Below are 16,098 nucleotides of genomic sequence, written 5' to 3' on the forward strand. Positions count from 1 at the left end.
TCATAGACAAATTGGCAGAACTCTCATACTTCAGAGGTCCTCAAAAGCACTTGAAATCCCCCAGGACAAAAATGACTGGAAAAAATCAGTTATTCAAAGAGAATCATTTCATTCTTTACCAAAGGAGTTAATTCTTCTCAATTGCTTTTGTGAAGAGGAGAGGGAACGGGAACCAGCTGTGCATAGGGACAGGCAAGGGGGCCCGGGGCTGTGGGTGAGAGCTTACTGGTGATGTACCAACAACCGTGTTCAGTGCCTCTTCTCAGCAGTTAGTGCTTTGCTAGACCCTGGAAGAGACTAAGATGAATCAGACTCACCTTCTCAGCATGCCACCTATGTGTAGCTGGGGAGAGCAGATCTGAAGATTTGTAAGTGCTAAGTGAGTGTCACAAAGTCAGTTCAGAGGAAGGGAAGTTTGGTGGCCATGGGTGGTTCAGGAAGTCTTTGTGGGACTATTACTTGCTATCTACCATCTGTGCCAGGCCAGTGCTAGGGCGGTCTATGTACATCATCTCATTAACCCTCCAAATAACCCTGGGGGTCCACTTAGCAGCACTTCCCATTCGCAGCCATCAGCTCAGTGTTGGGGATATTCAAACGATGTTTTTTGAGTGAATGATTGATAGTAATGTCTGCTTCAAAGTAAAGAGATAGAGGAAAAGAAATTTATCAAACGTTGCTGAGAATATCAACCAGGGAAGCAGATCCAGTGTCCAGGACCCTGGCAGTTCCAGAGCCCAGGCCTGGAAGCCAAATGGCCCCGACTAGACCTGGCTGTGTCCTGAATGGCCTTGGGACCTTGAGAAAGTCCCTGACTTCACATATATTTATTTGAATATGGAGATAAAAATAATTATTTCAGAGGGTTGTTGAGGGGATTAAATAACATATAAACTTACTTAGCCCAGGATGGCCTATAGTAAGCATTCCAGAGGTTATTGACTGACCTCCACTGCAATGCTGGGTCCGTGAGAGCCATTGAGATTAGTGGTTCATCTCTTCCAATAACTTTTACCATCTCTCCTTTGCTGCTGATTCTTCCTAAAGCTTTGAGTTGGCACCACAGTCTGCCCACAATACAAAATAACCAGTATGGGGATCTAACTGAGGCTTTTTAGCATAGACATTTCAGGTTTTTGAGAGGAAAAGTTGTTTCAAGCAGTTAACATAATTTAAGTTTAGTTCTGGATAGAACCTCTTGACTATGGTCATTAAAAGACACTAGAGTAGGTAAACAGTGGCTTTTAGAACTCACATTACCTAAATACTTTATGTCAGAACCAAGAGGAAGGAAACCCAACTGCTAGTCAGGGCTCTATAGGATCTCATGAGGTATAATAAATATATGTTAACTTAATTGAAATTCCCTGCCTTGCATTGGGTCCTTACAGGAGAGTATTGAAATATGAGCCTTGGTTATGAAATCTACCTGTGAAATAGGTATAATGAATATAGTAAAAGCAGAACTTTTACAAAGGAAGCCAAAGACCATACCAGCATGGAGAACCATGCCCTCATTAGAGTATCTGTTGATGGCCTTTCCTTGCTTCCAAGTCATAGGGCAGAGATAGCTCCATCTGGGATGGCTGGGGGGAAGGGAAGGGACCAATGACATCTCTCAATCATGGAGCTCTGTAGTCTGAGTTAGATATAAGAAGATGAATATTTTCAAGGGCAGGGATTTCCCATTCCCTTTGCTGCCAATCAAAAGAAACTTGAGAATTCTTAGGAGTTGGGGGCCAGGGAGATGGCTTTAGCTCAGCTGTGGTGTGTAGCTAAAATGCAGGTGGAGATAGGGGTGTCAGCTCTGCAGAGAGAAAAACCAACAGCAGCCACTGCCTTCTAGTCCTCCTCGTTTCCATTTGCCAATATTTATTTTGGTTCACACCAACAGACCCCCTGGGGAAAGGGTAACCTAGGGGGACAGGAGAAGGGAGGAAACATTTGAAAACCCCAGGGTTGGTGATGAGATAGTACAAAACAAAACCTAACCAAAATACTGAGTCTAGGGTGGGTCAGGTCTGGTGGATTTCAGGACTATCCAATCAGTGTCAAGGCCAGTGGGCAGAGCTGAACACACCCAGATTCCTGATTCCTGGCAGATCTCCATTTCCTGAAAAACCTTCCACACGGTGGTCCCACAGCTTCAGCTAAATGGCCATAATGATGCCCTTCCCTTCCTCCAAAATCACAAGCAGCAGTTCTGGGGTTGATGAATTTGTATGTGATAAGCAAGGCTTCATGGTGGAGGCTTTTATTGGCCTTTCTCGGCCCCCAGCTGGCTCTCTGGGCTTTGTAGCAATGAGGATCTTGTGTACCCAGCACAGACTGTACCCTTGTTCTTCTCCAGCTTCTCCAGAACTGGCCACCCAAAGCGCTCTGATGGACTGGAGCAGCAGTCCTAAGCATCTTCTCTAGTTTAAAATGCATCACAGAGCCTGGAGGTCATTTGTCTTTTTGAATCATTGTGAGAAAAAAAACCCAATTGTCATACTCTCATAAACTAGAGGTCTTCAACCTGTCCTTGTAAACTTGCTTCTCGTGTTTGGTTTTGTTTTTCTTGGAGATGAGGCAAAGGGAGGGTGGAATGGAGAACTGGAACTGATATGGGGTTCAGTCTCAGATGGGGGTCAGGACTGAGGATGAAAGAACTTTTCCAGGTAGGAGGAACTGTGAGCAAGTAAGTGCTGCCCCTCTGGGAGCCTATTGCTCAGGCGACCACAGTAATTCTGTTGGAACTAGAAGTCTCAACCTCAAGATGCCTGGCCTGGCTTGTAAGCATAGTTAAAAAAATATTTCTGTGGCTTCCCTTCTTGTTTCAATTATTTTTCCTGATCTTCAGGGCTGGGGGGCTCTACCTGTCCGTTGGCCTGCAAGGTCCCTGAACTACCTCCTTACTAGGGTGGACTTTTGGACTTTAGAACTTTGACTGAAAAGTCAACAGTCACTCTATTGCTTCCACTCTCTATCAAACAGACAAAACAAAACAAACAAGCAAACTAAAGCCCTTAGAAATGCCCAGACTTTGCCTACTCAAGAGGAAAATTCTATTAGGCTAATGGAAAAGTTGTCAGGTTCAAGAGGATTGTAATTACAGGCCTTCTCTCTGGTTCCTGACTATAAATTTCATCTCTGGAGAAATGGTTTCCCTTATGGACTGTAATAAGGAGCAGGTGAAAATATCATCAGATACTTCTCAACCTCAATCCTTTTGAGCTTCTATATAGAGGTATCAGATCCTTCCAGTCCAATCCTGGTCTCGTTTTCATTGTCTTTAGAAGGTCTGGTTGTACAAGACCAACACGTAGGGTCGTTGTCGTATATCTGATATCTGGTAGTTGCCTTGGGTGACCAATGGTGCATGGTCAAGGGTGAGTGGCCAGGAAAGGAACTACAAACATGATGTTAACATAGTACAGCTGTTGCGGGGCATGCAGACTCCTCATTCTCAATGATGTCTTCAGGCTTCCAAGTAAAACCCAAAGCAGTGAAGACTTTTCTCTATTGGCCAACTCTTTGAGCTGCTCACATGCAGCTCACATGCAGAAAGAAGTACTTGAGGGCTCTGTGCTGGATTGAAATTATGTATGTACGTACCCTAGAAAAGCCATATTTTAATCCTAATCCCATTTTGTAAAGGCAGCATTTCTTCTAATCCCTATTCAGTATTGTATGTTTGAATCTGTAATTAGATCATCTCCCTGGAGATGTGATTTAATCAAGGGTGGTTGTTAAACTGGATTAGGTGACAACATGTCTCCACCCATTTGGGTGGGTCTTGATAAGTTTCCGGAGTCCTATAAAAGAGGAAACATTTTGGAGAATGAAGGAGATTTGGAGAGAGCAGAGAATGCTGCAGCACAACGAAGCAGAGAGTCCATTAGCCAGACACTTTTGGAAATGAAGAAGGAAAATGTCTCCTGGGGAGCTTCATGAAACAAGAAGCCAGGAGAGAAAGCTAGCAGATGATGCCTTGTTCGCCATGTGCCCTTCCAGCTGAGAGAGAAACCCTGAGTGTGTTCGCCATGTGCCTTCTCACTAGAGAGATAGACCCTGAACTCCATCAGCCTTCTTGAACCAAGGTATCTTTCCATGGATGCCTTAGATTGGGCATTTCTATAGACTTGTTTTAATTGGAACATTTTCTTGGCCTTAGAACTGTAAACTAGCAACTTGTTAAATTCCCCCTTTTTAAAAGCCATTCTGTTTCTGGTATACTGCCTTCCGGCAGCTAGCAAACTAGAACAGGCTCTTAGTTTCTGCACTCATCTTCCCATTCCCACTCCCCGAAACTTTTAATGTGACTGGAAGGTGAGCTTTTTCTCCTGGCTGGGCCTCACTTTTTACCTTACTCATCTCTGTGTCCTCAGGGATGAATGTGCTTATTCATCTCTTGTCTCCTCAGGGCCTAACATAAAATCTAGCATATAGTAGGTTCTTAAAATGTTGAATGAATCATGAAATGAGGGGCAGAAAATTATGAAGCAAGAGGGAAGAAGAAGAAGAGGGCCAAAGAAGTTACCTGCAGAGAACCAGAAGGTGGGGATGTGGGGATGGGAAGATGGGACTGGCAATCTGGGCGATAAAGTTAAAGACCCTGTTCTCCCAACATCCCTGGTGCAATCTGGAAACTTCATTGACTTCCTTTCTGTAGTGTGTCCTAGATTTTTACTTATGAAGATAAAGAGAGAAGGAATTATGCAGAAAGACAGCAAGTTTCCCTTCTCAGTGGCCAAAAGCAGAACAGATAACTGAGAGAAGGGGAAAGGAGCTATGGCACACAGTGAGCTGCCCTCAGACACACCCCGTTGTTCATTTACTAGAACAAGCAGGCTAGCAGTGCTGGCGTAGAGAAATGAGTCATTCATTCTTCACAGAACAGCTATTGCCTTTCAGGAAAAGATGATACGCACATACTATGTATATACAGGAATGTACATATTGGGCATGCCAAGAGTAGGTCTGATAATAGGAGATGTTCCCAACATATGGTTTGTTCCTCAAGCTCACTGGTCCAACAGAGCCTGTGGGGGATCTGGAAGGGGTAAAATGAGGTGGAGGTGAGGTTCACTGACATGATTCCTCCATTCTGTGGTACTCAAGTAAGCGAGAATAAAGATTCTGGCATGTCTGGGTGAACAGATATGGAGAATAGTGAGTCTACAAATATTTCAATTAATTGCATGCCTCATAGATTGTGAACAAGGCCCAAGTACTAGGGACTCAAATGCATCTGTTTAGTAGGTACATTGCTTATATCCATTAAAAAGAAAATTATTCACTTACTTAGGAGATGTTTGATTTGTATTCACCACCATGTGCCAAGCTCTGGGCCAATGCTGGGATATCGTAATGAGCAAGACAGGGACGTTCCTACCCTCTGGGATGTCAGCTTTCTTGGATGCCCACATTGAACCCAAGCATTTTTGCAAAGCTTGTACATTTTGAGTTCTCTCTCATAAATAATATTTCCATGTAACTAGCCCAAAAAGCCCTGGAAAGGAGAAGGGATTGATATTAAAATTCTCCCAGCCCTTTGGCCCAGCCTTCAACCATCAAGCTGGATAGGTTCTTGGATGTCATCTGGTACAGTGTTTGTTTAGGTCTAACAATCCACCAACATTATAGTGGAGTTTTAAAGATGCTGGCTTTCTAAATATCTGGGTTCAAATCTTAACTTGGTCTCTGATTAGCTGTGGGAACTTGGACAAGTTATTTAATTTCTCTGGGCCTAAGTTTTCTCAACTATAAAATGGAAATAAGAATAGAGCCTACCAGTGGTGAGAAAAGTACCCGACTCCTACTTTTATTGTTACTTCTGCTAACTGCCAAGCACTTTACTTGTACTCTGGGCATTTCTTTCTTCAGTTGATTGATGGTACCTTTGCCCTTGCTAAACCTCTCACTGCCTTCTCCTGGGTCATGGAGGGTGTGGGAGAATTTAGGAGCTACAACTCAAAGAGAGAAGGGACTCTAAATGCCAAACTGGGGTACATCCTACTGACAGAGGGCTGGTCCAGGATGGCCAACAACATGGACATAAAGTTAGTTGTCATTCAGAGAGTGAGGAGAGGACACATTACTATGAGGCCTTGCTGCCTTCTTGGACAGGCAACAGATAGAATGAAGTCTGGGTGCCAAAAAGCTGGACTTTATATTTAGCTCTGTCTTTGGCTTCGTTTCCTGGGCCTTGGATTCCTCTTCTTTAAAATGGATGCACAGGCCTTACTACATCCCCTTCTTCAGCCTATCCAGAAGTAAATTGTAGCACTAGAGAAGTAGGCACAGTTTCCCAGAAGAAACGTGAGAGGCTGAGACATGACTCTGCAGCCCCGACTCTGGAGGCTCGTCATAAATGTTAAACAGCCTTCTTGACCTCTCTCCCTTTTTTCTCCTTGCCTTTGGATTCCTGAACTGCAAAACAAGGACTTGCTCTGCAATTCCTGACCTTGTGCCAGGCACCAAACTAGGGGCTAACCCCTTGCAACTATGAGGACATTGTGGAAGTGCTTGTTGTTTAAGCTGGGCCTGTGGGTGCTTAATAAATAATTGTGTGTTGATCATGATGAGGTAAGCTGCACACCCAGCCTGCCTTACATGGTTAGGACAGCTCATTTGTGAGCAAGTGGCTCAGTAGGTGAACCAGGAAGTGGCTAGGGTTGGGGGTGTGGGTGTGGGGAGAGCTGAATGGGCAGGCATTCTGAAGGTGCCAGGTATACCGAGGGCTGCTGTTCTGGCCGGTCTCAACCTCCAGGGTGATTCACTGATTCTGGAGAGGACAGAGAGGCCCTGAATGACTCACAGTATATACTGTGCTCCCCGGAAGAGGAAGAACCCCTTTCCTGGCCCCCTCACCAAGCCCTGAGGGCAGCCAGCAGGAAACTGGGTTTGAAAACCCTAGTCATTTTTCACTGCAGTCCTAATCTCCCCTCCACTGAGCTCACAGATGACTAAGCAAAGGACTTGGTCTTACATTTGCAATCTTTCCAGTCTTAGATCCTGGAGGCAGTGGGAGAAAGTTAAGGTGCCAAATGATTTACTGCCCAAATCAGGCCCTTTGGAGAGTGAAAGGGGGAACTCAGTCAAGGCACTGGGACTGCAGGAATAGTCCAATTGAGATGTCACCTCAGCTAGAGTGGAGGGACCCCAGCCTCTAGTGGGAGGTCCCAGCAGATCTGAGTTCTAGCCCCAGCTCTGCTGTTGACCTTTCTGGTCCTCAGTTTTCTCCTCTGTAACATTCTGTTATTTTAATGGGATACTTTTTTTTTTTTTTTTAATTTTTTTATTAATCAAAAAAAAGAAAAGAAATTAACACAACATTTAGAAATCATTCCATTCTACAAATGCACTCAGTAATTCTTAGTATCATCACATAGATGTATGATCGTCATTTCTTAGTACATTTGCATCGATTTAGGAAAAGAACTAGCAAAACAGCAGAAAAAAATATAGAATGTTAATATAGAGAAGAGAATTAAAATAATAATACTAATAATATATATATATATATATATATATATAAAGGAAAAAGAAAAAAACAAAAACAAAAGATACAAACACACAAACAAACAAACAAAAAACCATATTTCAGGTGCAGCTTCATTCAGTATTCCAACATAGTTACATTACACTTAGGTATTATTGTGCTGTCCATTTTTGAGTTTTTGTATCTAGTCCTGTTGCACAGTCTGTATCCCTTCAGCTCCAATTACCCATTATCTTACCCTGTTTCTAACTCCTGCTGGTCTCTGTTACCAATGATATATTCCAAGCTGATTCTCAAATGTCGGTTCACATCAGTGGGACCTTACAGTATTTGTCCTTTAGTTTTGGGCTAGACTCACTCAGCATAATGTTCTCTAGGTCCATCCATGTTATTACATGCTTCATAAGTTTAGTCTGTCTTAAAGCTGCACAATATTCCATCGTAGGTATACGCCACAGTTTGTTTAGCCACTCGTCTGTTGATGAACATTTTGGCTGTTTCCATCTCTTTGCAATTGTAGATAATGCTGCTATAAACACTGGTGTGCAAATGTCCGTCTGTGTCTTTGCCCTTAAGTCCCTTGAGTAGATACCTAGCAGTGGTATTGCTGGGTCGTAATCCATTCTGCCATTCTATGTCTTTTGATTGGGAAATTCAGTCCATTAACTTTTAGTATTATTACTGTTTGGATAATATTTTCCTCTACCATTTTGGCTTTTGTATTATATGTATCATATCTGATTTTCCTTCTTTCTACACTTTACTCCATACCTCTCTCTTCTGTCTTTTCGTATCTGACTCTAGTGCTCCCTTTAGTATTTCTTGCAGAGCTGGTCTCTTGGTCACAAATTCTCTCAGTGACTTTTTGTCTATAAATGTTTTAATTTCTCCTTCATTTTTGAAGGACAATTTTGCTGGATATAGGAGTCTTGGTTGGCAGTTTTTCTCTTTTAGTAATTTAAATATATCATCCCACTGTCTTCTAGCTTCCATGGTTTCTGCTGAGAAATCTACACATAGTCTTATTGGGTTTCCCTTGTATGTGACAGATTGTTTTTCTCTTGCTGCTTTCAAGATCCTCTCTTTCTCTTTGACCTCTGACATTCTAACTAGTAAGTGTCTTGGAGAACGCCTATTTGGGTCTATTCTCTTTGGGGCGCGCTGCACTTCTTGGATCTGTAAATTTAGGTCTTTCATAAGAGTTGGGAAATTTTCAGTGATAATTTCTTCCATTAGTTTTTCTCCTCCTTTTCCCTTCTCTTCTCCTTCTGGGACACCCACAACACGTATATTTGCGCGCTTCATATTGTCATTCAGTTCCCTGATCCCCTGCTCAAGTTTTTCCATTCTTTTCCCTATAGTTTCTGTTTCTTTTTGGAATTCAGATGTTCCATCCTCCAGTTCACTAATTGTAGCTTCTGTCTCTTTAGATCTACCATTGTAGGTATCCATTGTTTTTTCCATTTTTTCTTCTTTGTCCTTCACTCCCATAAGTTCTGTGATTTGTTTTTTCAGATTTTCTATTTCTTCTTTTTGTTCAGCCCATGTCTTCTTCATGTCCTCCCTCAATTTATTGATTTGGTTTTTGAAGAATTTTTCCATTTCTGTTCGTATATTCAGCATTAGTTGTCTCAGCTCCTGTATCTCATTTGAACTATTGGTTTTTTCCTTTGACTGGGCCATATCTTCAATTTTCCGAGCGTCATCCATTATTTTCTGCTGGTGTCTGGGCATTTGATCAGATTTCCCTGGGTGTGGGACCCAGCTGGTTGAAAGGTTTTTCTGTGAAATCTCTGGGCTCTGTTTTTCTTTTCCTGCCCAGTAGGTGGCGCTCATGGCGCTCGTCTGTCTGCACGGCAGTCGGCCCAGGAAACCGCGTGTGGAGGTGGGGGTCGCTGGCCGCCGCGGCTTGGGAGAGTGCCGGTCCTAATTGCCCAGCTGGCCCAAAACGCCAAGCGTGACGGGAGGGCCCCGCTATCCAACGTTCCCAGTCAGACCGGGGAACCATGTGCGTGGAGGGGACCCCAGTCGCCAGCCGCCCCGGCCGGGAAAACGCACGCCCCTCGGGTAGCTCACCGCAGCAGATTCTCCCTGCCCGTTCAGCTGTTCCAGAATGGGGTACGCTGTCTTTTTGGTCTCTGTTGTGACTCCGGGAGCTGTTTCGTATTGTTTCTGTTTCTTTAGTTGCTTTTCTGGAGGAGGAACTAAGACCCGCGCGTCTTACTAAGCCGCCATCTTCTCCGAAAGTCCAATGGGATACTTTTTGCCTTCAGTTATCCAGTAAATGCCTCTGGCTTTATAGTAATCTTTCTCATGTGGGTTAAGGGGGTAGGGTATCTAGTTCACTTATTTTTGAACAACTCCTATAAGGGAGAACTTCTTAGTGGAACTTAACTTTTAAGGAGCCACGCAGTATTACCGATATGCAGACATTTCAGATATGCAGGCATGGATGATATTTGCCCACTAAGTCAGTGGGGGTTTAAGAATGAACTATCAGGTCTTTCTTCTTCTCCTCATCTCCATCCATGCTGCTTTAGTGGAGGAGCGATTTCTCAAGCTCTCATTTCTCCAGATCTCCGTTTACCACTCTAACTCCCTGCCCCACTCCTGCCAAGCAAACCCAAACCAAACCAATTAAATAAAACTGTAAAAAGTTTAAGACCAAAATAGACCTTTCTTCATTTCAACCCTGCGGGCATAGGGGTTCATTTATCCCAGTTACTAAATTCATCTTCCCAGCACACAGCCCATTCCCATTCTACCCTATTTTGTCAACGCTCCCGCCATCCTCTGAGTCAGCTGGGGGTCACTGCTGGCCCTTTCCTCATCTGTCTTCTGATTCCACCAGACCTTCTTCCTTCGATGTGTCTTTCAAACTCCTGCATTCCAGTTGACTTTTCTGCTTCTCAATATCTTCCAGTCAGACTGCCAGCAGTCTCCCTAGAATACCCCCTTCGTCACATTACCCATCTATAATATAATATAGGAATCTATAACCTCTACTTGAGAGTCTTGGGATATGCTGGGGACAAGAAGTGTTGTTACAATGGCACTTCTGGGAAGCTCCTGCCCAGTGGCTCCAGAGTGTCTCTATAGGAGGATTAAGAGTGGCCGTTTGGTTAGAAAGGAGATTTTAGGACATGTCTTGGGGCTGTACTTACATAGCAGGCATACTGTTTGCGCTCTCTTTTTAATAATAGCTTCTTAAAGATAGCAAAGGCTACAAAAGATGATTTTATTTCAGCACTTCATGATTCAAAAAGCAGAGAATCCACACCCCACTGGTGTAAACCACAGGGAATTTGTCAGCTCACACAGCTGTTAAGTCACAAGGTACGGCAAGCTTCTGGGTTGATTTGCTCCAGAAGTTCTTCATTGGGCTGCAAGTCCATGTATCTGTGATTCAACCTGGCTCTCTTCTGTGGTCAGTTCTGTCCTGGGGCTGGCTTCCCTCATGGTGCCAGATGGCAGTCAGGACCTCTTGGGTCCTGGGCTTCCTTGGTCAAACCTAGCAGGAGTGAGAGGGCTCCTCTCTCCCTAACCAGAGTTTCACTCTGAATGGATTCAGCCTTATCTGTAAGGAAATCACCTCAGGCAGCTGGGTGCTTCCTGGAGCTCAGAGGCTGTATTGGTCTCACCCAAACCGCAGGCAGCTACAGAGTGGCTGTGGGTGGGGGGTGCCCACAGTGTCTGCCACAAATAAGATTGAGAAACCACATTAAAGAATAGGAACATCAAGCAATGGAGGGGTGGGAGGGTGGGGGTTGATGGAGCTCCTGTGTGAGCCAGGGGATGCTAAGACCTACCTGGTTCCCAAACACTGCTCTTCTCTGCATGAAAGTGTTGGTCCAGTCTAGAGGGATGAGATGAGGAAATTGTTGGGATGTATGGGACTTCTCTGAAAGAGGTGCTTTTTCTTGGATAAAGGAGAAATGGTTGTTCTAGAAAGGCCTTTTCTGGGAGTTGGGCTGGAATCTAAGCAGGTTCTTGAGAACATGATAGAGGGATGCAGGCACTGGGGCAAAGCCCATGCTCCTGCCCCAGCGTAACCATGGTCCCTACTGTCCTGTGTGTTTGCTCAGGCAGAACTGGGGTGATGGATCTTCACCTGTGCAAATCTCGACTGCTTTCTTGGCATCAACCTCAGTTTTTAAAATGATCCTTCTGTATAATCCTTTAACTCCACTGGGAAGTGACCCCAGAATAGGTAAAAAATCCAAAATTACATGGAATCTTGAATAGGGAGTGAGATCTTGTTGGTTTGTACAGGTTAGTGTGATGCCCTGATACCCGATATATCCCAGAGTAATTTGGGCAGAGAATAAAAAAGTATTTGCAAAGGCCCCTTGGGATATTGGGGAAAAAGGAGGAACTATTCAGCTCCCCCATCTGGGGAATTCCTGATATTCTTGCAAGCAGTGGGGCAAACAACTTAATAGGCTGAGCCCTTGATCTTGGGGTTCATCCTATGAAACTTATTCCTGCAAAGGAGAAGCTAGGACTTCTGGGCCAAGATGGTGGCTTAACAATGTGCACATTTTAGTTCATCCTCCAGAAAAACTACTAAATAACCAGAAACAGTACAGAACAGCTCCTGGGAACACGTCAGTGACCAGACACACAGCATACCCCAGTCTGGACCAGCTGAACCAGCTGTGAGCCCACCCAGAACCATTGAGTTCCCTAAGCCGTGGTGGCCAGCACTCCTCCCCTACAAGCTGCTTCCCAGAGGGGAAAGGAAAGAGACTTTAACAGCAGCAGGGGCTGAGCCCAACCAAACAACAATTGTGGAATTAATTAACAAACTCTGACTACTAAAAATAGGCCCCCAGCTCAGGTGATCCTGGTCAAAGTGGACCAGCGCTTTTGCCCCAGCGCCAAGGGGGCAGGGCTGATGGAAAAAGAGAAAAAAAGGAAGGAAACAGAGGTTTTTGTGGCTGTGTTTCTACAAAGGTTTGGCTGCCTTTGGATACAGCGCCAGGGCTTCTCAGGCTGCAACTGCCCCAGGCATAGGCAGAAACAAGCTCATTTGAGGGCTTCTCTGGAGACTGTGCCTTCCCCAGGGGAGAGGTAAAGCCCAACTCAGGTGGAATCCCTCCCTCAAGGAATTCAGACACCAGGGCTTGGTAATTTGAAACTATTAAAATCAGCCTACAACCTCTCCTCTATCTCCACCACGCCCCCAGCTGGGAGAGTCTGCCAAAGTTAAAGGTACTGCATCATCTTATGCTAGTGGGACCTGCAGGCAGACAAGCACCACATACTGGACAGGATAAGAAAAACAGAGCCCAGAGACGTCACAGGAAAGTCTTTCAACCTGCTAGGTCTCACCCTCAGAGAAAACTGACGCAGGTGACTCTTTCCTCTTGATAGGAGGCCAGTTTGGTCTAGGAAAATCTGGCTGGGGTCTATAATACCTAAGTAGACCTTCCTAAGTGTGTGTGTGGGGAAAGGCACCATACAAGCAGGGCAAGAAACAAGAAAACAAGAACTGAAAAATTCTCCTCTGTTAAACAAAACCTAAGCTAGAGATCCAGATAAAGCTGAACTGAATGTCAAAGAACAGAGAGACAACAAATTCATCCAGCAAGAAAACCCTAGGTAAAAGAAGTGAAAGCAATCTCCAGAATAAACTAATTAAGGTAATTTAATATCTAGATGCCAGCAAAAAATAACAAATCACACCAGGAAAATTGAAGATATGGCCCAGTCAAAGGAACAAACCAACAATTCAAATGACATACAGGAGCTGAAACAATTAATTCAGAATATACGAACAGACATGGAAAACCTCATCAGAAACCAAATCAATGAATTGAGGGAGGATATAAAAAAGGCAAGGAAGGAACAAAAAGAAGAAACTGAAAGTCTGAAAAAACAAATCACAGAACTTATGGGAATGAAAGACACAGTAGAAGAGATGAAAAAAACAATGGAAACCTACAATGGTAGATTTCGAGAGGCAGAACATAGGATTAATGAACCGGAGGACAGAACATCTGAAATCCAACAAGAAACAGAAACTATAGGGAAAAAAATGGAAAAATATGAGCAGGGACTCAGGGAATTGAAAGACAATATGAAGCGCATGAATATACGTGTTGTGGGTGTCCCAGAAAGAGAAGAGAAGGGAAAAGGAGGAGAAAAACTAATGGAGGAAATTATCACTTTGAAAATTTCCCAACTCTTATGAAAGACTTAAAATTACAGAAGTGCAGTGTACCCCAAAGAGAATAGATCCAAATGGACGTACTCCAAGACATTCAATAATCAGAATGTCAGAGGTCAAAGAGATAGAGAGAATCTTGAAAGCAGCAAGAGAAAAGCAATCCATCATGCACAAGGGAAGCCCAATAAGACTAAGTGTAGATCTCTCAGCAGAAACCATAGAGGCAAGAAGACAGTGGGGTGATATATTTGAAATACTAAAGGAAAAAAACTGCCAACCAAGAACTCTATATGCAACAAAATTGTCCTTCAAAAATGAGGGAGAAATTAAAACAATTTTGGACAAAAAATCAGAGAATTTGTGACCAAAAAATCAGAGAATCTGTGACCAAGAGACCAGCTCTGCAAGAAATACTAAAGGGAGCAGTAGAGACAGATACGAAAAGACAGAAGAGAGAGATGTGGAGAAGAGTGTAGAAAGGAAGACTATGATTAAAGGTAAAAAGAAGGAAAATTGGATATGACATAAAATCCAGAAGGCAAAATAGTAGAAGAAAGTACTACCCGTGCAGTAATAACACTAAATATTAATGGATTAAACTCCCCAATCAAAAGACATAGACTGGCAGAATGGATTAAAAAAAACAGGACCCATCTATATGCTATCTCTACTCAAAGGACATGAGGGCAAGGACACAAATGGAAATTTGCACACCAATGTTTATAGCAGCATTATTTGCAATTACCAAGAGATGGAAATGGCTAAAATGCCCATCAACAGATGGGTGGCTAAACAAACTGTGGCATATACATACAATGGAATATTATGCAACTGTAAGACAGAATAAAGTTATGTAGTATGTAACAATTTGGATGGACCTTAAGGACATTATGCTGAGTGTGATTAGCCAAAAACAAAAGGACAAATACTGTATGGTCCCACTGATATGAACTGACATTAGTGAATAAACTTGGGATATTTCATTGGTAACAGAAACCATCAGGAGCTAGAAATAGGGTAAGATATTGGGTAATTGGAGCTGAAGGGACACAGATTGTGCAACAGGACTGAATATAAAAATGCAGAAATGGACAGCACAATACTACCTAACTGTAATACAATTATGTTAAAACACTGAATGAAGCTGAATGTGAGAATGATTGATGGAGAAGGGCTGGAGGCATAAATGAAATCATGAACAAAGATAGACGATAAAGATTGAGATGGTATAATCTAGGGATGCCTAGAGTATATAATGATAGTGACTAAATGTACAAATTAAAAAAATGTTTTTGCATGAGGAAGAACAAAAGAATGTCATTACTGCAGGGTGCTGAAAATGGATGGTAATTAATATTTTAAAATTTCAACTTATGTGTGAGACTAAAGCAAAAAATGTTTATTTGGTACAAAATTTATATTTTGACTAGTGCATCTCCTAATATAACTTATGCAGATAGTAGGTTGAACACCATAAGTACAAGGGACCTTGGGTAGGACATGAGATTTTGTTGGTTTGTCCAGGGTGATGCCCCAATGAATCCCAGAGTGATTTGATCAGTGATTGGAATAGTATTTGCAAAGTCCCCTTTGGGGAATGATGAGAATGGGGGAAAATTCAACCTCCCCACGTTGAATTCTTGAAATTCTCACAAGCAGTGTGGACAACCAAAGCAATAGGCTGAGCCCCCAGTCTTGGGGTTTGTTCCTATGAAACTTAACCCCACAAAGGATAGGTCAAGCCTACTTAAAATTAAGCCTGAGAGTCACTCCCAAGAGAACCTCTTTTGTTGCTCAGATGTGACCTCTCTCTCCAGCCAACACAACAAGCAAACTCACCACCCTCCCCCTGTCTACATGGGACATGACTCCCAGGGGTGTGGATCTTCCTGGCAATGTGGGACAGAAATTCTAGAATGGGCTGAGACTCAGCATCAAGCGACTGAGAAAATCTTCTTGACCAAAAGGGGGAAGAGTTAAATGAGACAAAATACAGTGTCAATGGCTGAGAGATTCCTAACAGAGTCGACTGGTTATTCTGGAGGTTATTCTTACACATTAAATAGATATCACCTTTTTAGTCAAGATGTAATGGAGAGGCTGGAGGGAGCTGCCTGAAAATGTAGAGCTGTGTTCCAGTAGCCATGTTTCTTGAAGATGATTGTATAATGATATGCTTTCACAATGTGACTGTGTGAGTGAGAAAAACTTGTATCTGATGCTCCTTTTATCTACCTTATCAACAGATGAGTAAAACATATGGAATAAAGATAAATAATAGGGGGAACAAATGTTAAAATAAATTTAGATTGAAATGCTAGTGATCAATGAAAGGGAGGGGTAAGGGGTATGGTATGTATGTATTTTTTTCTGTTGTCTTTTTATCTACTTTTCTGAATTAATGTAAATGTTCTAAGAAATGATCATGATGATATTGTGA

Source organism: Tamandua tetradactyla, chromosome 7, assembly GCF_023851605.1.
Source record: "Tamandua tetradactyla isolate mTamTet1 chromosome 7, mTamTet1.pri, whole genome shotgun sequence".
Lineage (NCBI taxonomy): Eukaryota > Metazoa > Chordata > Mammalia > Pilosa > Myrmecophagidae > Tamandua > Tamandua tetradactyla.